General features: G+C 39.5%; 1 pseudogene across 1 annotated transcript; it reads right to left on the bottom strand.

The window, feature by feature from the left end:
* Nucleotides 1-16,701: 16,701 nt before the first annotated feature.
* LOC306642276 (ubiquitin-conjugating enzyme E2 N-like) lies at nt 16,702-22,150 on the bottom strand (annotated as a pseudogene). Its single transcript has 2 exons — nt 21,916-22,150; nt 16,702-18,420 (listed from the first exon to the last, which is right to left on the bottom strand). The product of its transcript is annotated as a ubiquitin-conjugating enzyme E2 N-like (transcript).
* Nucleotides 22,151-22,959: the final 809 nt, after the last annotated feature.

Below are 22,959 nucleotides of genomic sequence, written 5' to 3'. Positions count from 1 at the left end.
ACCTGAAGATAGACTATCATCAGGAGTAAATGAAGTTCCCAATCTATGTGAGATTTTGTTGTTTTATAATTATTATATAAATATTTCTTATGGGTTCCAATGTAAAATGTGAACCTCTGTGAGGCTTGAGACAGTAAAACATCTATCCAACTTTATAGCACCCAGTAAGTAGCATTTACACATATAAGTAGTTATTCAGTTAATGCTTAGACTCATGTAATCCTAAGCCTGATTAACATTTACAGTCATCTAGCCAATCTGATGCCTGAATCTCCTTCCACACTTTCCTACTAAGTACAGATTGTTGTCCAAATTATCCCAGAGTTCTTATGAAGTGTTAGGGGAAGTGAAGGCATAAATTCAGGAGAAGCAGGAGTCAGATGCCTTACTTCAATCAAAGAACTCTGCTGTTAGTGGGTTTTACATATCTAATCTTCAGGATTTCCAGTTCAACAAAGGGTTTAACAGACATTTTTGAATGTCCCAATCTATCCTAGCCTGAAACTTTCCAAGGAGGGGCAGTGCTGGTCCTGAGCAAATTAATAATTCATTTTCCAGTTAACAACTACTTCAGTTGTCTATCTGATAGTCCTAACAGTCAATACTCCACATTATTATTTTTAATAATATTTAAAAATAAAGTTGGAGAAACACTTTTATCATGGAAAGTCATTTGGAAAGCTTGAAAATATCTCTATAAAAAAAGCCCAATGGCCAGGCAGAGTGGCGCATGCCTATAATCTCAGTTGTTCTGGAGGCCTAAGGCAGGGAGATTGCAAGTTCAAAGCCAAGCTTCAGCAATTAATTGATGGCCCTCAAACAATTTCGTGAGACCCTGTTTCAAAATGAACAAATAAAAAAGGCTGGGGATGTGACTCAGGGGTTGAGCACCCCTGGGTTCAGTCCCTGGTACCAAAAAGGGAAAAAGAAAAAAAGCCCACTAATTACAAATCCACACCTATATAAAATAAGACAAAATATAATGATTATTGCAAATAGTGTGAGTTTCATGTGTCAGAGATGGTTCTTTCACTTGTAATTATGTATTAATCTTCATAAACCCTCTGAGTTAGATACTGTCAGCATTTTCACTTTGCAGATGAGATCGCTAAGGTAAACAAACCTACAGAAATTGGGTAAATTTGCCCCAAGGACACAAAGCTAGAAGCCCACATACCTATTATTCCAACCTTGGCATCTGTTTCCATTTTACTCATTTGTTATTTAAGGAGAAACCCCAGAGACCTAACTGGCAACAACCCCATTGTCTTTGTGTAGTTTTGTGCCTGTTCTGTGTAATTACTGCCCTTCTCCTTGCACACATTCACTTTTTATTCTAGTGGCCTGGGAAGCCCCACTTCAAATAGTATTCATTATTTTCATACAGGTACCTCCTTACCCAAGTCTTGCATCTCGTTCTGTCTCCTCTAACAGATCCCCCTCCTCAATTGCAGCTCCTCTTCCAGCACAGATTTAATGAGTTCTTTGTTCTCCTCACACTCTGAGAAAGATAGATATGCTTGTCTCAGTGGAAAGCAGAACATACTGCTGTGGTCTCTACCTTCAGGGGAGAAGGCAAGGTCCGTTGTAGGGACAAAAGTAACTCCTGTACCCACTCTGTACAGAGATTTCCACATCTTTACTTCTCAATCTCCAAACTACTCCTATTTTAGAGGTAAGGAAAAAGAAGTTTGTGAGCAGATAAAATGACCTGGCAAGGTGATTCAATTGGTATTTAGCAGTCAGAATTCACATTTCCTGAGATCTGACTATAATTACCAAATCTTTCAGCCTCTTAAACACTAAGCTAGAGCATGAAATAGTGATTTCCTGTGTGTTTGGAAAGACACCAAGAACTGGAAACATAATGGATCTCCTGTGTTGAGTTTCCAGTAATCCCCAAGTATTTCAAAGACTGAAAAATGTATCTGAATACAACTATGTAAAAATGTATATGGGAGCCACGCATGATGGTACACGCATATATCCCAATGGCTCAGGAGCTGAGGTAGGAGGATCTCAAGTTTAAATCCAGCCTCAGCAAAAGCAAGGCACTAAGCAACTCAGTGAGACCCTTTCTTTAAATAAAATACAAAATAGGGCTGGGATGTGGCTAAGTGGTTGAGTGCCCTTGAGTTCAATCCCCAGTACCCCACCCCCAAATATGTATATGGGGGGTGGAGGGAAGACCTAAAAGATGTATGTTCAAATTTTAACATGTGTTGCCTTAGGTCAGAGAGAACCAATACTCGTGTTTGCCATGGCACTATTCTAGTTGGTTTTCAAAAATTATCATCATATAATTATCACCACTATCTGCAGAGATACTTTTGCCAGTACAGGTAAGAAAACTGAGGTCCACAGAAGATAAACAAGTTAGATTTTTTTTAACACTCCACCTTTCTTTAGCTCCATAATAGACTTTGAATTTTTAAAACAGTTTAGTCTCACAAAACTTAACAGATAGTACAGAGAGTTTCCATATATCCCCCTCTTCCTCTAACATGTTTCCCCTATTATTAATGTGTCACATTAGCCATGTACATTTGTCATAATGAATTAACCATAATAGTTGATACATTATTATTAATAAAAGTCTATACTTAAATTAGGGTATGTTCTTGGTATTATAAAACAAGTGAGATTTGAAACCAGGAAGCATTGCCCAAGAGTACATGCCCTTGTTTTTGCTGAAACAGGGTCCCAGTATGTTACCCAGGCTGGTCTCAAACTCCTAGACTCAAGTGATCTTCCCACTTGAATTTCCCAAGTAGCTGCACTACAGGTGTCAGGCACACACCACCACTAGACACTTGCTTTTAAACCACTGCTCTATGTTAATTTTATGCTAAAGTCCTAGGTAACATCTTTCTTCTTCATCTTCAAAAATGTTTGTCTGGAAGTTGTGTTTATGGTACATAAATGATGTTTTTTTTAAAAGAACTCTTAATATTTCCACAATCCCCAAGCTCGACCTTTAACTTCTTTAACAAGTTGGCTTTAAGTTTTACTTGTGTGACTATGACAATAAGTTGGATAGCTTTTTTTTTTTTTTTTTTTTTGGTACTGGGGATTGAAACCCAGGCATGCTTAACCACTGAGCAACATCCTCAGCCCTTTTTTATTTTTAGTTTCAGACAGGGTCTCTCTAAGTTGCCTAGGGCCTTTCCTAAATTGCTGAGGCTGACCTTGAACTTGCGATCTTCCTGCCTCAGGCTTCCAGAGTCACTGGAATTATAGACATGTACCACCGTGCCTGGCTAGATAGCAAATTTTACCCCTCCCCATTGATTCATTGAAAAATTACAGAAATTTGAAAGCAAACTCAACTTCAATGTTAGGAATCCTCTTCTGATATCTCTATTCTACTCATGCCCATTTCCCATGTGGTTCTCTGTCACTACAGTATCTCTTCTTTCTCCTCATTATCAATAGATTTGGGGTTTTCCAGTGGATTTCCAAATATGAGAACTGACTGTGACTTTATACTGGACTGAACTTTACTGAGATTGGTGGTCTCCACTTGTTCTTATTCTCATTTTATTCAAATGTCTCATACATAACCCAGAACCTGGAAGTTGCCCTGGACTTTTTTGTCGACAAAATTCATATTCATTCAAGAAGAGATAGAAAGGGTGTTACAGAGTCTCTGGTTTTCCTGGAAATACCCTCAATCTAACCAGAATGTGAGGAATGTCTTCTTTGAGCTTGAGTGGGAACAGAAGCTTCTCAAGGCATCAAGACTTCCCTATTTGTCTGCTACTGATGTTCTCATTGTAAATATCTGTGAGTCAGTCGGGAACAGATAGCTTTAAGCTTCGTTAAGGCAGGTAGGATGCACTCTTACTTCTTTCTCTCTTAGCATAGTGCTTTACAAATAGGTATTCAGGAATAGTTAAATTGAATCCTGAGATTTCAGTCAAAAGTGGTGACACAAGTTCCTGAGAGAAAAAAGACAATTTAGCACCTTCATCAAGATTTTAGTCTCTATTTCTCCCTACTTCCTTCCTGAAAAATGTATTCCTTTATGCTTCAGTTCTTTCATCCCCTTCAAAATTGAGGGCAAAAAACCCACTTCTGGCTTTCTAGGAGTACAACTGGGATGCAATTTATTTTGATGAAGAATAGGGAAGAAGAAAGTTTGAAAAGTATTTAGCTTCTGATAGACAATCATTTATCACTTTGGTGACCATGACCCCATAGGACTTACGGTATTTCTGTAGGTAATTGGCCAGGGAGAAAGCAGTAGCTTTGGAAGTGAGGTATTCTCTCTGAGGTCTCGCAAGTTCTGTTTACTTTCTTCCAACTGAAAGCGTAAGTACTGATTGGATTCCAGGATGCTCATTTCTGTCCTTGGACCAGAAACATTACTGAGAGATATTGCCATGCTGAAGATTGTGATGGAAGTAGAACCAGAACCTGGGAAGAAGAGAGCCAAATGAATAATAAATTAAAAATAATTGATCATGGTGATGGTTGTACTATTTGGTAAACTAATAAAAATCATTGAGCTATACAAATATAATGGATGAAGTCTATTTATAAATTATAAAAAAGGGAGTTTTTATTGTGATAAAAACTCAGTTTCCTTACACAAAAAAAAAAATGAATCAAAACAAGAATAAAGAACACAGACTTGAAACTAGGCACAGTGGCACACACTTGTAATACCAGTGACTCAGGAGGATTACAAGTTCAAGGCCAACCTGGGAAACTTAGTGAGACCTTGTCTCAAAATAAAAAATAAAAAGGACTGGGAGTGTATCTCAGTGGTAAAGCATACCTGAGTTCAAATCCCCAGTCACACGCACACACACACACACACACACACACACACACACACGTAGATTCAATTCATAACTTACTTTTGGAATAAACTTTGTCAGCATCCCACAACTCTTCAAATCCTTAGCCATAAAAATAAGGCACAAGATGCCCAAACCCAGAGTCTAAGTCTCTGCCTGTGGCTCAGGCTCCAATAGGAGGAAGTGCTCATATGCCAGGTAACAGCCTGGAGTTGCAATAACAGAATTAGAAGGTGGAGGATGTCGTGGAATCTCAGGATTCCACCTTCTGGTTGCCTTCTGGTTGCCTAGTCCACACTGATATACAAGGCCACCCTTAGGAGCTATGCCCTCCGCAGCCCTTCTCACTATCTGTGTACCTGTGTGAAATACCAAAGACAGAGATAGCTCTGTCTAAAATTTAAACATATTTTCATTGTTTATTTTTGCAAGTGCATAGAAAACACAAAGGAATCAATATTTTCCCAAATTCTTGTATTATCTTGAGAACTGTCATGACATCATTTTTCCCACATAAAACATTTAAAAATTTTAGATAGTATGGTATTCTTTGATTCTTCTCAAGATTTTCCCATATCATTTAATATTATAAGAAAAATCCTAAGTATAATATTCCTCTCTACATGTGAATGATTTATAAGAATTTTGGTTCTGTGTCTTAACATGCTTCTTGCTATGTCCAATGTTAGATTGCATTGTTTCCTCCACTAGGGAATCATGTTGGCCCTTCATTAACTTGAAGACAGGCTTAATGTCTCTACCTCCTTATTCCATCCTTCTCTTGTGTTTTTTGTTTGTTTTAATCTTTATATGCATAATTTGGGCTTGTCACTTTCATTCTAATTCACCAGAATCTCTTCCTATTTGTCACACTGATTTCACAGAATCTTTTTTTCTAAATGAGATCATTTAAGTAGTTTATGTATATCTCCAAATACATGTAATGACCATCTTATTTGGAATGCTGTCAATTAAAACCATTCTTTGTCTGGAGCAGTTTTTATGGAACAATGATTGGTAGTTTGTGTTAAGCCAATGCTGTTGACCTGAAGATATAGTCTCAGAGCATGGTAGAAATCAAGATTGTGGGTCTGTGGTGGTAGGTGGTCATCCACGAATTCCTGTACAATGGAGTTTAGTGACATAGAAGTTGAAGTTACAAAGAGAGACACGGGAGAAAGTGATCCTTGACATACCTCATTTCCTGCACGTTCATTCCTCCCTGGTTTTGTGGCATGAGGGACACTCCTCTAGAATATGTGTCTCTTCACTTCAGCTGCCTGGCTTTCTAGGCTAGTAGCCTATACATGTGGGACCCTGGATACCTCCAGGTGTACCACTGAATAGTCATGACAAAGTGAAGGAAACTGCCCGACCCTCATGCCAACCTGCAAATACACCAGGTTTGTGAGGGATCTCAAAAGCTTTAGATGGTGTCAGTACTTTTTAATGTTGAGGTTTATTTTAAGGGGTAGCATGTAGTCTGTCTTACAGAATGTTTCATGTATATTTGAGAGGAAGTATACTCTACTCTTTTTGGATGGGATGTTCTATTGATGTCCATTAGACCATGTTGTCTAAACCTTTTATTGTCTTGTTGATCTTCTGCCTAGTTTTTCTACACCTTATTAGAAATATGGTATTAAAATCTATAACTATTACTATTGAATTTTCTACTCCCTTCAGTTGTATCAGATTTTCTTCCTGTATTTTGGGGGCTTTGTTAGATGCATAGATGCATATGTGTTTATAATTGTTATATCTTTCTGGTAGATTAACTCTTTTATAATTATGAAATATCCTTCTTTGTCTCTGGTACCACTTTTTATTTAAGGTCTCTTGTTTTGTCTTGAAGTAGTATAATCACTTCAGCTTTCTTATGGTTGCTTATTGTATAATTATGTAGGGTTACATGGCAAAAGGAATTCTACAGATGTGGTTAAATGGCCTTAAAATGGGGAGATTATCCAGATAAACTTAATTCATTATGTGGCTTTTAAATCTGGGTCTAGAGGTCATAGAACTAGAATACCAGAAAGATTCAAAGCATGTCAGTTATGGCAGGGACTGTTTCTGCCATGCTGCTTGACAAGGTCTGAGCATGAGAAAGGGCTTGGCAAGACCACCATTCCAGGAAATTGCCACTGTCATCTCTCCTAGGAATTGGGTGTTTTCTTGTAGTTATCATACCTATAACTATACAACTGCAAATCATATTCTCTGGATCATTGTGATAAGAATTTAACCTCAATGAGTTTGTGGAGCTTGGGGGAGGATTAGGAATGCTATAAAAAATGTACCGATATTACACATAAGTTTGAAAGTACAGAGTTGAGGAGTTCTTCAGAAAACTTCAGTTACAGAAATTGCTTGCTCCTATGCTGACACACCTGCCCAAATAGCCTAACAAATGAAACAGGAGACTTATTGTCCCCACTGTACTAGGACCATCCTACTTAGCTTACAAGATTGGGGAACATTTGTGGTATCCACCTAGAGGGAAACAAGCAAATAAGTATGAGGAGCCATCTCCCACAGATCCACCTCTTCCCTATACAAGAGTGTACAGTGGAAATGGTAAATGAATAATTAATGTTAATGGTAAATGGACAAATGTCCAATAATTGTCCTTCCTTCAAAGGTTTGGATGTAAGGGCCACCCTGGAAATGTAGGACTAAAGAACAAAGAAACAAGCATACTCAAACAGCTAGAAAAATACCTTAAGATCAAATGCCCTCATTGCATGTTAATTGGTTATGAGTAGTTTATGCTGCTTAGGTCTCAATATGTATTATAATAGGTAGAGGATAAATCAATGACATAAAGAATAATAGGGTAAAATTAAGTACTCACACTGATTGTTTGGCAGTAAATAACCTAACTTAATTTTTTTTTTTTTTTTTTTTTGGGGTGCTGGGGATTGAACCCAGGGCCTTGTGCTTGCCTAACTTAATCTTAACTGGGCTTGTTTAGGTAATAGAGTAGACCTTTAAGACTAAATCAAAAACATAATAATATGAGCTAAAGATTCATTCACGTTTTGCTTGGCAGTTCAGTAAAATTAGCTTAAAACAAAAGAGTCATTATGCTGACAATAGGTCTGACACCAAAGGGTAAACAAAGGCCAGTAGGATGAAAAGAGGAAAATATCTTTCACTGTAATATGCTTATGTGAGTAATTTTAAGCAAATATAGAAAGTTGACCTTAATGTACCCACTAAGTGTTAAACACCTGCTGGAAAGTGGTTAATGACAGGTCTTGTGGTAATTTCTCTATAACTTGTATCTTGTTTAATCCTGCTTTATTTAATACTATAAAAGAAAAGCTAAAATAAATCTAAGCAGCACTTGCTTCAAGTTGCTCCAGGCACCGACTCCACCCATCCTTCAGGAACTCATGAGTTCCTGTGGCTGGCTCCCAGCACAGCCATCCAAGGAGAAAGAAGCTCTTAACTGCTTACTTTGAAGGTAGCGAGAGCCAAAGTCAAAGAAATAAAGTCTTTCATAATTAGTGCTACCTGAAAGTATGTCTTCTTTTTTTTAAAAAGGTATTTGGATTGAACCCAAGGGCACTCTATCATTGAGCTACATCCCAGCCCATTTTAATTTTTGAGACAGGGTTTTTGCTAAATTGCCAAGACTGGCCTCAAATTCGTAATCCTGCTGCCTTGGCCTCCAGAGACACTGGGATTATAGGTATGTGTCACCATGCCTAGCGAGTTAAAATAATAAAATATTTCTACAGTGGTGTGTGGGGAGTCATTCATATTTAGCAGAATCAGGCTTGACTGAGCCATGGGATACAGAGGTCTGACTCCCAGGAACTGGCAGTCACGGGAGACTGTTTCAGACAGCAGAGGAGTAAGTGACCCTGTACAGAATGGCTCACCCCTGAGGATATGCTAATTTTCTAAACAAATGGCTTCCCTAGCTCCACCCATCCTGTTCCTCACAGAAGAAACCCCTCCCGGTCAGGGCTTTACCTATGAGACTATAAATAAAGGTGAAGGTGGGGTCCTCCATTTTGTTGGAAGCCAGAACTGGTATGGCCTGATCCATCACACCCTCTTTCATTGGAAAAGAGTATTGACTCTTGTGTTTATTGATTAGATAAGTTTCTTAGTAATTGGTTGATCAGCACCACCATCCTCCTCCGACAAACTCTTCCCCTAATCCATGAGGGGAGGGATGTGGAAACCCCCAACAGTGGTGTGTGGTAATAAATGCCTGTAATCCCAATGAATGGGCGGGCTGAGGCAGGAGGATCACAAGTTCAAGACCAGCTTTGGCAAATTAGTGAGGTCCTAAGCAATTTAGGGAGACCCTATCTCAAAATTAAAAATTTGTTAAAAAAATGTTTTTTAAATTAAAAAAAAAAAAAAAAGCCTGGGGACCTGTCTCAGAGGTAAAAGGCCCCTGAATTCAGTCCTCAGTTAAAAAAAAAAAAAATCGACAGTACATGGTATATAGATTTAGGCAGATTTTCATTGCCTTTGTCCACCCTTCTCTTCAGCTTTATATCTGCACACTACTGTCTAGAATGGGAGTCATAACCACCAACACTTTGCTTGGCCTCCTGCCCTTTCTTGGATATGCTGTCTTTCTGGAGCCAGATGGCACTGCTGCTGAGGGTACTGATCAGTCAAGAGCCTTAGTCCCCTACCCACATTCACCCAGGCTCTAACCTTCACTCTCTTGGAAGACCAAAGGACCCTCCCTCATAACTTTGTATCAGTTCTATATAGATAATTATCCATAAACTTCACTCTTTTCTGGACCCCCAAGGCCAGGATCTCTAAAACCTTGTGTATCTGGTCTACTCCAGAGATACTATCTTTCCTGAAATTTCCGTTTTTTCATCCCCACTGCATTGTAAGAAGTTACCAGATGACAAGTTCACAATCAGGCCTAATGAGTGACCAAATGACATTTTGTCTAAATCAGTCAGAGATATTGGCAAATGTGATAAGGGTATTTTTCCTAAGGTTCCACACTACAGAAGCACACTAGAACTTACTTTTTACCAATACACAACCTGGAGCAGTGGTTGTACACCTCAGGCCAAACACTAATCCCTCCAGGATCAGAACATGGTTTCTAAGGTCAACAAGTTACTACTTAGACAAATTCTTGAGTATCATTTATTCTAAAATCACAATCAGGTCCACAAAATTTGCTGCTGGTGGCTATATTTCTATAGAGACCTGACTTACCTAAATAATAAATAACCCAGCAGAAGTAGGTAAAAAGATTACTATTCTAGTCTTGCATGTACAACAAAGACTCCCATGGGTACTCTGCAGCTACTTAAATGAACCATGACAGAGTGAGTGACAATCACATACGTTGTCCAGAAATCAAAACTTGGTACTCCACATGAAACTACAGATATTACCATTGAACCACAAAAGCTCAGAATTCATGCCTGTGTAGTATGTAAGGTTACTACATTAGGTCTGAGGACTTTGTTTTTCAGATTCCTTCAAAGACTTGTAACCCTTGGAACCACCATTTAGACTTGGTGGAAATCATTTGAGTGGAATATTAAGAGTGGCATATTGTGCACCCTTCATAGGAAATCATGTTTTTACATGAGAGGTATTTATTTGTTTTATGGAAAGTACTGACAGATATCAATTTATAAAACATAGACACACAGAATTACACTTAAATCTCTGAGAGGATTCTATCAAAAAGCTCATTGGAAGTGGTTAGTGCTCTCACAGCATTACAGGACATGGGGCTGCACAAAGGTTCCCCTTCAAACCCTGATTCTTATGATTAAGTCAGAAAGATTTCAGAGTAACAGGCATTTGTTCTTTTTTATTATCTTTTTTATTATTTATTTATTAGTACCAGGGATTAAGTCCAGGACTTAACCATTGAACAGCATGCCCAGCCCTTTTTATTTTTATGTTTTATTTGAGATAGGGTCTCCTAAGGCTGGCTTTTTGTTTTTTTAATTGTGGTATGTCTTTTATTTACTCTTTTTAACTTTATTTTTTGTGATGCTGAGTATCAAACCTAGGGCCTTGTGCGTGCCAGGCAAGTGCTCTTCCCCTGAGCTACACCCCTAGGTTGGTTTTGATCCTCCTGCCTAAGCCTACCAGGTCACTGGGATTATAGTCTTGTGCAACCAGCCAGGCATGAGTTCATTAGAAGGAACAGGAAAGGGGAAAGGGTACAATCTCAAGGAAGAGAATAGGTTATCTCAGAGAGGAGAGACAGTGTGCTTCTCTTGTACTCCAAGTTTATTGGGGATCTCAGAGAAGTTTCCAAAGAGTCCTGCCCAGGTCCACCTCTTGACTTTTGGTTAATGAAAGGATGACATCAGACTTTTAAGTCTACCATGACAACTCTAGGTACCTTTGGCCCATACTGACTGGTTCTATTTGGAACCTGATCTTACAGATTTTATAGTTAGAGGGAATTATCCTTATCTCCCTGAGTTCAGGGATCTTGTCTGTGTAAGGGCCACAGACGTCCCCCAGTTAGGGTAACTCATGTTCTTACTGGCATTTCATGACCTGCATCTACAACTAAAAAATAATTTTAAAAAAGTGAAAGCATGTAGGGGTCAGCCCATTTTATAGATTTATTAGTAACCTCATGTTGCCACTACTCACATCTGTTTGTTCCCTATTTTGGGAGAAGAGATGGTTCTGAAGAAGGGTTCAAGGAGTTCCCAGAAAGAAGGAGGTCTCAGGACCAGCAGGGTACTTGGTATATTTGATGGAAAAGACTTTCAGCATTTATCAGTCAAAGGCATAGACAAAGGTGTACTTAGGAAAGTAGATATATATTCAAGGGAAAATGGAAGCAATCTCAAGAAAAAGTAGCCTTTGGGGGTAAAGCAAGAAGTAAGTACTCAAGGGACCATAAAGGTTATCTCCAGAGGAAAAGACATAAACCCCTTGGTTGTGAGGCATTAATAATTTTAGAGGGACAGTTCCTAGGCTAGACTAGAGGTGGAGCCAGGACAGAGCTACACAATTTCAAGCCAGTTTTCCCTGTACTTGCACATTGCCCTCATGTTACTTTTGCACAAAGGGGCACATAACCAAGAGCACAGGCTAGGTTATAACTGTTCGTGGGCCCTTTCAGCATTTTAGTGGTTCATGGGCACTTCCTTTGTGATTCAGTATCTCTCCCTTTATTCTCAAATTCCTATCTCTGTTCCAGGAATGTTAGCCTATCCCAAAAATTGGCTAAGAAAATTATAATATTGTATTTTGGAGAAGAGTTTCTGTGGTTATTTCTTTTACACTCAAGTCTTTGAAACTTGTGGAATCCAGGCAGGATAGAAGAAATTTTAAAATATGTAGAAAGAAGACATAAGAGAAGGACATGGAAATACAGTTTTAATCTGAGGCTCAGCATACCTTTTCAGACTGTCACTCCCCAAACCTGTCTCTCTCCTGGGCCTGTCACTCCCAAATCTCCAGAAAATCTGTAAATCTTTAAGGGAGCATAAATTCGCCCACTTATGAAAATTACCCTGTATACTATTAGCCCACCAATAAATATACTAAGCAAAGAGAGGTATAATATTTTAAGAAACCTATAATTTAGAGAACTTTCCAATGTAATATATTGATCAGATGATCACCAGCCTAAGGATCCTGAGAATGAGTAGGCTGATATCATATTCAAAGACCTTTCATGCCCACACCTTACCAAGTTTGAGTTGAGAACCCCAATAGGAATATCACTCTCAAGATGGCCCATATTCTCCATGGAATGTGTATTCCTTGCTTTCCTTAATAAATCTCTGTACCTTTACTCTGTACAACTTAAATTCTTTTCCATAAAGTTCAACAAGGATTCCACTTGTCCCTAGTGGAGTTTCCTCTTCTCTGATAACTCCTTGGGACCCTATCCTGATCATAGAATCAGTATACTTGTGTAGGCAGAAGAAAGTAGAGTGTGTTCCTTGTCAAGAGATATTGAGGAGATCTATTTTCAGAATTTTGGAAGCACCATCTTTCAGTGCAAACTTTGCTGATAGACTCAATTACAGGGCTGGGGATAAAATGCAACCATAGAGTCCTTGTCTAGCATGAGCAACCCCTGGGTTCATCCCTAGCACTGAACTGAAAAAAAAAAAATTGAAATACTGCCTTGCTTGGCAATGAAAATTAGCCCTAAGGTTTGCTTTTAAAAGTTGAGAGCACTGGATAAGCAGTAAAACAATGTGGGATTCTTTAAGCCCTGGAACATCTGTATAACAATGAAATTATCTAGAAAGAAAAAAATTCCTCAACAGACCAAGATATTTAGCATCTCTGATGCTTAAAAGTTGATTTGGCTGGTTATAACCCCCCAGGTCATCCTGATTTGGAGTTGGAATTGGAGGGAGACTTGTAAACCTTATTCTAGCTATTAATCAGGTTTTCACGTATAAACTACTAATACTTTCTCCAAGTATGCACCTCCCTTGTAACTAAAGTGCTATTGTTTTTCCCAGAGAAAGCAATTAATTATATCAGACCACAAAAGTTTGTTCCCAGCTAAGATTTTGTACAATTTTGTATCTCAAAATTATCTTCTACTCGTTTCTAATACTTAAATATTTTAATCCTTATTTATTTTGCATAGTTTGTATTTTTACTGCAAATGACTACAAGCCAAATACTAAATGTCTCAAGCCAAAAAATGAAATTATCGTCAGGAAAATTGTTCTAGACATGTAAATAAGTAAGAGAGATTTCTGGGTGTTCTAGTTATGAAGATTTGGGTATTGTTTCCTGTAGAGTTTCATACGCTTTTTCTGTAAAGGAACAGATAATAAATACTACATGCCTAGATGCAAAATCAAGTATACTACATGGGCATATATAATGGGTAAGAAAATAAATTTCCATATGTTTTCATTGATGAAGTTCAAAATTATTAATAATCAAGCACAACCTTTTGGACAGTGGATGTCCTTTGCATTAAGAGTCCTGACCTGCTCCATTTGCCTTGGCTCCCTGGGACCATCCTAAATTTCCTCTCCACAGGTTACTTGCCCTGTTTTCTCCAAAAGAGGAAAGACCTAGTGTTCTGCCAGACTGTGAACCACCAAGACCTCAGGTTCCAGAGCAGGACCCCCAACATCATAAAGGACTCAGAGTAGCATAGGAACAGAGATAGTATTTCTCTCTCAAGGAAAAAGAAAACCCTTTCAATGAAGTCCTCAGGCCTCTGAACTAAATACCAGTTCTTTCCTCTACAGACTGCTGCATCTAGTTTTTGCTCTTGTTTTATTTTATTTTATTTTTTTGTTTTGTTTTGTTTTTGGTACTAGGGTGTGTTTGGTTTTGTTTGTTTTGGGTACTACAGCCAAACCCAGGGTCTCTACTGCTCTATCACTGAGCTACATCCCCTAGTCTCTGTGGTTTTACCTACCTTAGGTTGGTGGCAATTTCCTTGTGCTCAGGCTAAATTCTCCTCCACGCCAGTCTTTCTCAAACACCACACTTCAATTTGTCAGGGGAAAAAAAAATCGTGTTTCCTCTTTGCTTAATTAGAGACTTTGATCTACACAATCTTTCTCTTTCTTGGTTTTTGAATGTTGGCAAACTACTCTCCTGATAAAGACCTGGTGATGGATTCAACTCGCAACTCACGTCTCACTCAGACTTGAGCGTTTGACACCCTTAATCTGGGGATCTGGGTTTGGGCTACCGTTGAGACTTTTCTTTCGTTCTGAGCGTCAAAATCATCCTCTCCCGATCTGTCTTCAAGGGACAGGGACAGAGCTAGGTCCTCTCTGCGCAGCTGCTTTTGCTGGTCAGGAACACTTCACCCCTTCCCTGTCATCTGCAGAGAAGCCCTGGGGGGCGTTTATTCACTTTACCAGGAGCCCACGAGGCGCAGGTGCATGGTGACCCCTGGCGCACGAGGTCATTTTGTGGTTCCTACCAGTACCCACTGCTTTCCCGGCTCCCCTTGTTCTCACTGGCAGGAAATAATGCGCGGGGTCAGACTGAGCTTTGCAGACACCCCGACAGCCTGGCGGTACCAGTAGGGGAAAGGCAGTCTCCCTCTTGGGCCCTGTCCAAAACTAGCGAAAGCAAGGTGGAAGTAGATCAAAGGCAAAAGAAGAAACTCCATGAGATTTTGCGATCTAAGGGCGCCGAGCAGGTGAGATGGGCTTCTTCAGTCAATGCTTGGGTAGTAGGTGGTTGAACGGAGATTTCGATCTCCAGTTGGGTTTCAGTAGGGAAACTTTGACCTGGCTATTCGTAAATAAACAACCTTTATACCTGCCTATTGGTCAGTACTTGAACTTGATGTAACTGATAAGTTTATTTATAAGATACGTATTTAAGAGTACTTTCAAATCTTTTGGCCAGGCGCCTTAGCGCATGCTGTAAACTCGGCTACTCAGCTACTAGGGAGACAGAGGCAGGACAGCAAGTTTGAGGCCAATTAGGGCAATTAGCAAGATAATGTCTCAAAAGTTAAAAGGGATTTGGGTGAGGACCTGGGATGTAGCTCAGGGGTAAAGTGCTGACCTAGCCTGCCTGAGACCAGGCAAAGGAAAGTATTTCTCTCTCTCTCTCTCTCTCTCTCTCTCTCTCTCTCTCTCTCTCTCTCTCTCTCTCTCTCTCTCTCTCTCTCTCTCTCACACACACACACACACACACACACACACACACACGCACGCATATTATATTTCAGCCAGATAGGTTTGAACCTTGAGGTCGGACACAGTTTAAGTTCCTTGTTAGTGGAAATTAAAATGAAGCTACTATGTTCACAATGAGTGTTTTCATTTTAATGGTTTTAGTTTTCCATTTAAATACACATTCCAAAAATTATGTAACAAATCAAGACGTTCACTTCATGCCATTTTTGTGAAAACAGTAAAGACATAGACTTATAAATGGCAACATTTTTAAAGTACTGAGAGAAAAAATAGTTAATCTAGAGTTTTAAGCCAAAAACAAAATCTTTTTAAAATGTCAGTGAAATAAAGTCATTTAAAGACACATAAAAGTTGAAACAACTCACTACCAGCTGACCTACAAAAAGCTTGAAGGGAGTCTTCCAGGCAGAATGACAAGAATAGGCATCTGGTCCTACACAAAGAAATGAAGAACACAGATAATAGTATCTACATGGTTAAATATATTAGTTAATATAGTATTAGTTAAATCTATTTTAATAAATTTGAACAATGAAGCAAAAGTAATAATAATGGGTTGTAGAGGTTATACCATGTGACGAAGCAAAATGCATAAAGGTTAGAAGGGAAAATATATTACTTGAAGGCAGATTGTCGTAAATTAAAGTATGCTATAAACCATAAAGTAATCACCAAAATAACAAAAAAAGTTGAATAAGTTAATCAAAGGAAAATGGAATGATAAAAGTCATGCAAACACTGTGATAGAGCAATTGCTCCTTGAGGACTACCCTACAAAGAAAATTGCACAAATGAACAAAGATGTGTACAAGAAGAATGACTGCAGGATTGTTATCATAAAATAATAAGCCAACAATTTCAGAAATGCATGGAAATGGTTTCATTTTTTTTTTTTTGTATGTTGAAAACGTAATTTTAATAGATAATTCTTCATCTTACATAGGAGCACAATAAAATACACCACATTCTGAAGAAACTCCAGAAATTATGAGAATAAGAGTGAGGAAAATTCAAAATGGGCTACAATATCCATTACCTTAAACTGCAAGAAACAAAAGCGTCCAACCTGAAGATTAACATTTACATATTTATGAATGACTACATTTATGACTTAAAAATAAGAATCAGGGGACTGGGGAGATAGCTCAGTCGGTAGAGTGCTTGCCTTGTAAGCACAAGGCCCTGAGTTCAATCCCCAGCACCACGAAAAATAAATAAATACATAAATAAGAATCAGGAATTAAATGTGGGGAGAGGTGGAAAAGAACAGTTTTGTGAGGGAGAAACTGTCAGTAAAGAAAAATTTACTAATAACAGATTAAAGAATAAAAGGAGCTCCCATAGCAAATACTAGGAGGTGAAAGCAACACATTAACTTAAGATTTGATGCTCTCAAAGGAAGAAACCTTTCTGATGACACTTCTGCAAGCTGGTTGCTTGAGATACACTCTTAGGTCTAAAAGGAAGACTCAAATGCATCAGCAAACCCCAAATGACTATCAGATTGGTGTTTCCTAATAACACACACCAGTGGCCACATAGGAAGTTTAAAGATAGGAACCAAGAAAAAGGTCATAATCCACATTTGAGATAAAAATGTGGCACAACATGTGAAAGTCCTTCATGTCAGTCACTAATGCTTTCTTTGCTGTGACTGTCCCTGTACAGTAATTTTTCAAACATTGTGGCAAGACACCAACAATAGCCTAACTAATCAGACAACACACATTTATTTTGTATTTCTAGGAGGTAAAAAAAAAAGGTCAGATATTGATGCTTTATGCATGCTCAGGGCTGATTTATAAATACTCCATTCAGTAATATCTTCACATAAGTTTCCATCAGTGAAAAGAAACTGGCAAACTCTCTTGCCATTCAATTTGTCAGATGGTGAAGACCAAAACAGAATGCTTCATCAGTTTTAATTTTTAAATACGATTGTCACATTGGGAAAATGAAATAAACACAGTAAAATAAACTGTACAAAGGCAAAGTAGAATAACAAAAAATATTTTACTAAAACATAAGATTTACAGAAGTTTCCAGACAAGCCATACAAAATGGTCACAAGTTTTTTCTTTTCTTTTCTTTATTTATTTTTGGAAGATGGGAATCTACACTTGACAGCAAAGTCACAATGTTATTAGTGAGGACTGTGATGTTTCTTTAATGTTCCCATTTTGATTCAAACAATCAAACTTGTGCATCTATAGAGTCTAAATAAAGTTAGACATGGCTAGAGAGCATATTCTGAAGAACTGGTTAGCTGCTGTTAACCAATGCAATTAGATCACCATAAAGGGGGGAGAAAGGAGTCCATCAAATTAAAATAAAACTACCTTCCCCTCAAAAAAAAATATCAAAAACAAAAACAAAAAAAAAACCACAAAATAAAAACACTCATACCCCTGGCAGCTAACCCTGACAACTACCTTCATTCACAGTGCTTTATACTTAAACCATGATGGGGGAAATGAATAAAAGCAGAGAGCCACTGCTTTCAAACGTTCCGCAACAATCCAGATGATATTTTTAGCCTTGGCTCATGCTTTACAACAGTATATCAGGACAAGACATAGATTTGCTAATGTGCATTTAATCACCAAAGGACTGAAGATGTCTGGGCTTTTATTCTGTAATGTTTCTATTAAGAATGTGTCCATTAAATGGAAACAAAAAAGGAAGAAGTCTTGGCAGAACAGGAGAAGCGATGCACAGTTGATGATTGGATCAATTTAAATATTATTCATGGCATATAGCTTAGTCCATGTTCTAGCTATTTCTGTGGCTTGGGCTTTGCCTGGCCTTCCACTGCTCTGCTACATCATTTGCTAATGGATCATCTGGATTAGGAGCACTTAACAATAGCAGAACTGTGCGGATCTGCAGTGCTGGGGACCACTTATCTTTCAATATATCTAAACATATTCTTCCCAACTTGTCTACATTAGGATGATAATTTTGGTCATGAAACGTACTTTATGTCGCTGGCTCTTTGTGGTACAAAATCCGTGGATATTTATCACCGCTTGCAGCAACAATTTGCATGGGTCTTATGGGTGGTGGACTGGAAACTGAGCTACTTCTATCTTTCTCTTTAGTGCACTGCTTTCTTGCTTGTTTGTTTATAGAGGATAGAGGAAATGAGGTTTACTTGCTTTGAGAGGAGAGAGAGAGACTTTGCTTATTGGAGAGAAAGGGAGACTTTGCTTAAGAGAGAGAGAGACTTTGAGAGAAGGACAGACTTTGCTTAGAGCTTAGAGGAAGAGAGACTTGCTACGCCTCACTTAAGGTCTGCTGCTTCCTACTGGTGCGTCCTGCATCCTGTGAACTAAGGGTGCATCTACCTAAGGTGCTTTAGTGATGCGTCTCAGTTCTCTGCTCTGCGATCTGCCTTCCGCCGCTTTCTGCTAGCTGTTGTGCTGCTTCTTTCTATAGCTGCTGCTTCTGCTGTCTTTTCTTTCTTCTTGCCCTATTCCTGCTAGCTGCTGTCTTTTCCCTACTAGTTGCTGTGTGTGTCTGCTAGCTGCTACTGCTTCTTCCTTTCTGCTAATGGCTTCTCTGCACTTTTTTCTGCTACCTGCTGCACCACTGTCTTTTCTTTCTTCTTGCCACTTCTTTCTGCTAGCTGCAGTGTTTTTCCCTCTAGCTGCTGCTGCGGTGTCTCACTCTGCCTATGCTTATATCACCTCCAGGAGGTGGAGAGTAGGGCCACGCCTTTTACGCAAAGATTAGGCCAACCGCTAGAAGTCCGAGCAGGCACAATTAGGAGTGCTCAAGAACACATGCGCATACATTGTGTGCATGGACGAGAAAATCACCTGAGTGTGCTTATGTCAATTAACCTCCTCGCTGCCGATGTGATCAGGCGCCATTCTGGCAAGGTCAACATGGCACAGCCCCCAACAATTCCCCCTTCTTTATATACAATTAAAGGAAAGCTGGCAGGAATCGTGTCTATCTTAGGTTGTCCACGGCAGAGCAACATCCTTACCCGTCATTGGACAATGAGGCTCTAGCCCTCATTGCCTGTCTTAGGTTGGTATGAGCTCCCCATGAATCTTACCCATCTTTGACTACCAATCCAGCACACCAAGCCATATACTGGGAGATTGTTCTGCTTCAAGGGCAGCCATGGCCTATTTTATGATGACATAAGCCTGTTGACTGGCTTTGAGGTGTTTGTAGATGTAAGGTAGAATTAACACAAGCACGCCCAAACCTATTAGTGTAAAACCTAAAAATCCCCAAAATCTGGTGCCAAACTGTGCTGAAAAAACAATTGTTTCACTCTCTCTACATTTTAATATTAACTCCATTAACCTTCTAGTCAGTGCACTTCCCTTTACTTATAAACCCTCCTTAAAGGTGAGGTATCAACATGAGTGATTAGAAAGTGCGTTACACAGGATGAAAATAAGCAGCTTGCTTTACTGAGAAAAAGATGAAAATCATCTGTGTGGCTAAATCAGCTTATGAGGGCTATGGGACCAACCAATTCCAATTTAGGAATTGCCCAAGTGGTACAATCACTATCAGCAAAAAGATCTGTTACTCCCCAAACTCTACAAGGGCTATGACAACTGCTTCCATTTTGTGGGCCTTAAGTTGAAGAGCCCCGTGCCCTGTTTCTTAAATGATTTGGTAACATCTTGCCCTCAACATCAGTAACTAATTTGCACTCATTAACCCAATGTTTTTCCTTTCTGCACTTTGGGCAAAGACCTGGGGCACAAGGTGTAACAGATTTTCCTGTAGTTATTTCTTATCTTTTGTTAGGGCATTGTCTCTTTGCTGCTGTATATATGTGCATATGCTCCAGGATCATATTGATTTTGAGTATCTATTTAAACATATTAGCCTTCTATTAGCATATCAATAGTTCTACCTTGCTACTGTTTCTACAAGCAGTTTCAACAGCTATTTCTTGCCACTGAGCTCTCCAACTAGACATTGTCCTCCAGATAACACTGCTCTGCATAGCTCAGCTCTCTCCTACTTTTTCCCTTGTTCTTAAGTTTTCACTACCACTTATTTCTTTCTGGGGTTCTTTGTATTAGGTTTAGCTTTCTCCTACATTTTTCCCTTGTTCTTAAAATTTCTGAGTAATTGTTTTCTAAGTCATTACCACACAATTATTCCTCACTTTGTTTTCTTTAACAGTTCTTTTCTGTTGCTATTAGATCCTGTTTATGAAGATCCCCTTGTGGCACATTGAGCAACTTTTCCTCTATAAACGCTGGGCTTATTTTTGCTAGAGTTTGAACATATGATCGTACAGTGGTTTCCTTATTTTCTAATTTTTCCCCAGTGTTTCCTTCCTCCCTAGAACTTTCCTGTTTTTGGTTACCCCAGCTAACTTCCTTTTTAATCTCTCCCAGCACTTCTTCTTGTAATATATTTTTCACGCCTCCTTTTGAATTATCCCTTCAAATTGACTTCATGATATTTCTGAATCCATCTGTCACTGTACAAAGGCCACACTAACAGTAGTACAAACACACAAACAAAACAAAATACACACATTCCAGAGCTCCTCTATCATTCTCTTTACAATGCGACCAAAGACATAAACTCTGGACAAACAACAAACACAAAAAAATCTTATTATTTTAATACCTGGCCAGTCTGCCAGGGGTTACTTTACCCAGCTCCCTGTCCGCTAGGGGTCACTTTACCCAACTCCCTGTACCTGGGCCCTCTTCGACCCAGCTCCACTGGGGGTTACTTTACCCAGCTTCCTGTATACTACTTTAACTTTTCTTGACTTATTTTACTTGACTTGTTTTAGTTTTAAAAACAAACAACACAAATACACGCATTTTTGCACTTCACTGTCGTGTCCTTTGTGACCTTTAGTTTTTGATGCGTCTCAGTTCTCTGCTCTGCGATCTGCCTTCCGCCGCTTTCTGCTAGCTGCTGTTCCGCTGTCTTTCTACTAGCTGCTGCTTCTACTAGCTGCTGTGCCGCTTCTTTCTATAGCTGCTGCTTCTGCTGTCTTTTCTTCTAGCCCTATTCCTGCTAGCTGCTGTCTTTTCCCTACTAGCTGCTGTGTGTGTCTGCTAGCTGCTGCTGCTTATTCCTTTCTGCTAATGGCTTCTCTGCACTTCTTTCTGCTACCTGCTGCACCACTGTCTTTTCTTTCTTCTTGCCGCTTCTTTCTGCTAGCTGCTATCGCTCTTCTTTCTACTAGCTGCTATGTTTTTCCCTCTAGCTGCTGCTGCGCTGTCTCGCTCCACCTACGCTTATATCACCTCCAGGAGGTGGAGAGTAGGGCCACGCCTTTTACGCAAAGATTAGGCCAACCGCTAGAAGTCCGAGCAGGCACAATTAGGAGTGCTCGAGAACACATGCGCATACATTGTGTGTGTGGACAACAAATCACCTGAGTGTGCTTATGTCAATTAACCTCCTCACTGCCGATGTGATCAGGTGCCATTCTGGTGCGGTCAACATGGCACAGCCCCCAACACTTTCAGTGCCGCCATTGGGTCTTCTTCTGGAAGGAATAGTTCAAGTTTAAAAGTCCCTCCCTCAAAGGGGGAATCCTGGGGGCCATCAATGACCACATGAAAAAAAAATGGGCATTGCTCTCATCTGATTCTGCTTTAATGCCAGGAACTGGTTCTGCCAACAAACGCTGGGTTTCCTTGATGATCCTGCGGGGCAGCCCGGCCATCTTGTCAGATCCCGAGTTCGGCTTCTGGTTTCATCCTCATTTATTTAATAAATACAAACCATTGTACAAAGAATGGAAGCAACTCCTTTGACAAAAGGAATGTGAAGGATGCTGATGTTAATTCTACTTCCAAGGATTTCAGGGATCTCAAGGGCCTAGTTTTCTTCCTATAGTTCTGGAAGATCTTATTCCTAGGGAGGTTCTCACATCTGTTGTTCATTCACTTTCTCTTTTTGCTCCCTCCCCATTATAATGTAAAGGAGGGGGCCTTATACAACCCTACTTTCATATGGTTCACTGATGGGAGCTCTTTTCTCTATGAAGGGATCCAATGGACTGGATATGCCATTGTTTCTCTGGAAAAGGTTATAGAGTCAGGACCACTACCTAACAACACCACCAACCAACAGGCAGAACTAATCGCCCTTACCCATATGTTCACCCTCACAAAGGGAGAATCCCTCACAATCTACACTGGCTCCAAATATGCTTTTCACATTATCCTTTCCCATGCTGCTATTTGGAAAGAGAGGGGCCTTCTTACTATAAAAGGAACTCCATCACCAACTCTAGCTACATCCTAAATCTCCTTGAGGCTGTTCACCTCCCAGCAACTATAGGCCTTGCACATTGCCGAGCTCATCAGACAGACCAATCATTCATCTCTTCAGGCAACAACAAGGCAGATGAGGAGGCTAAAGGGCTGTCTTTCATCCATGCCAGCCCCCATTATGACTCTCCATGATCCCTTAGCTCCACTGTTTGTTCCTCCCCAACCTTTCTTCACTCTTACAATTCACCAAGATTCATCTGCAACTATCCTCTTCTGACATCTCAT

Source organism: Sciurus vulgaris (genome assembly GCF_902686455.1).
Source record: "Sciurus vulgaris genome assembly, chromosome: 1".
NCBI classification, from domain to species: Eukaryota; Metazoa; Chordata; class Mammalia; order Rodentia; family Sciuridae; genus Sciurus; species Sciurus vulgaris.
Note: the sequence above shows the minus strand (reverse complement) of the source record. Positions and strands in the feature narration are given on the sequence as shown.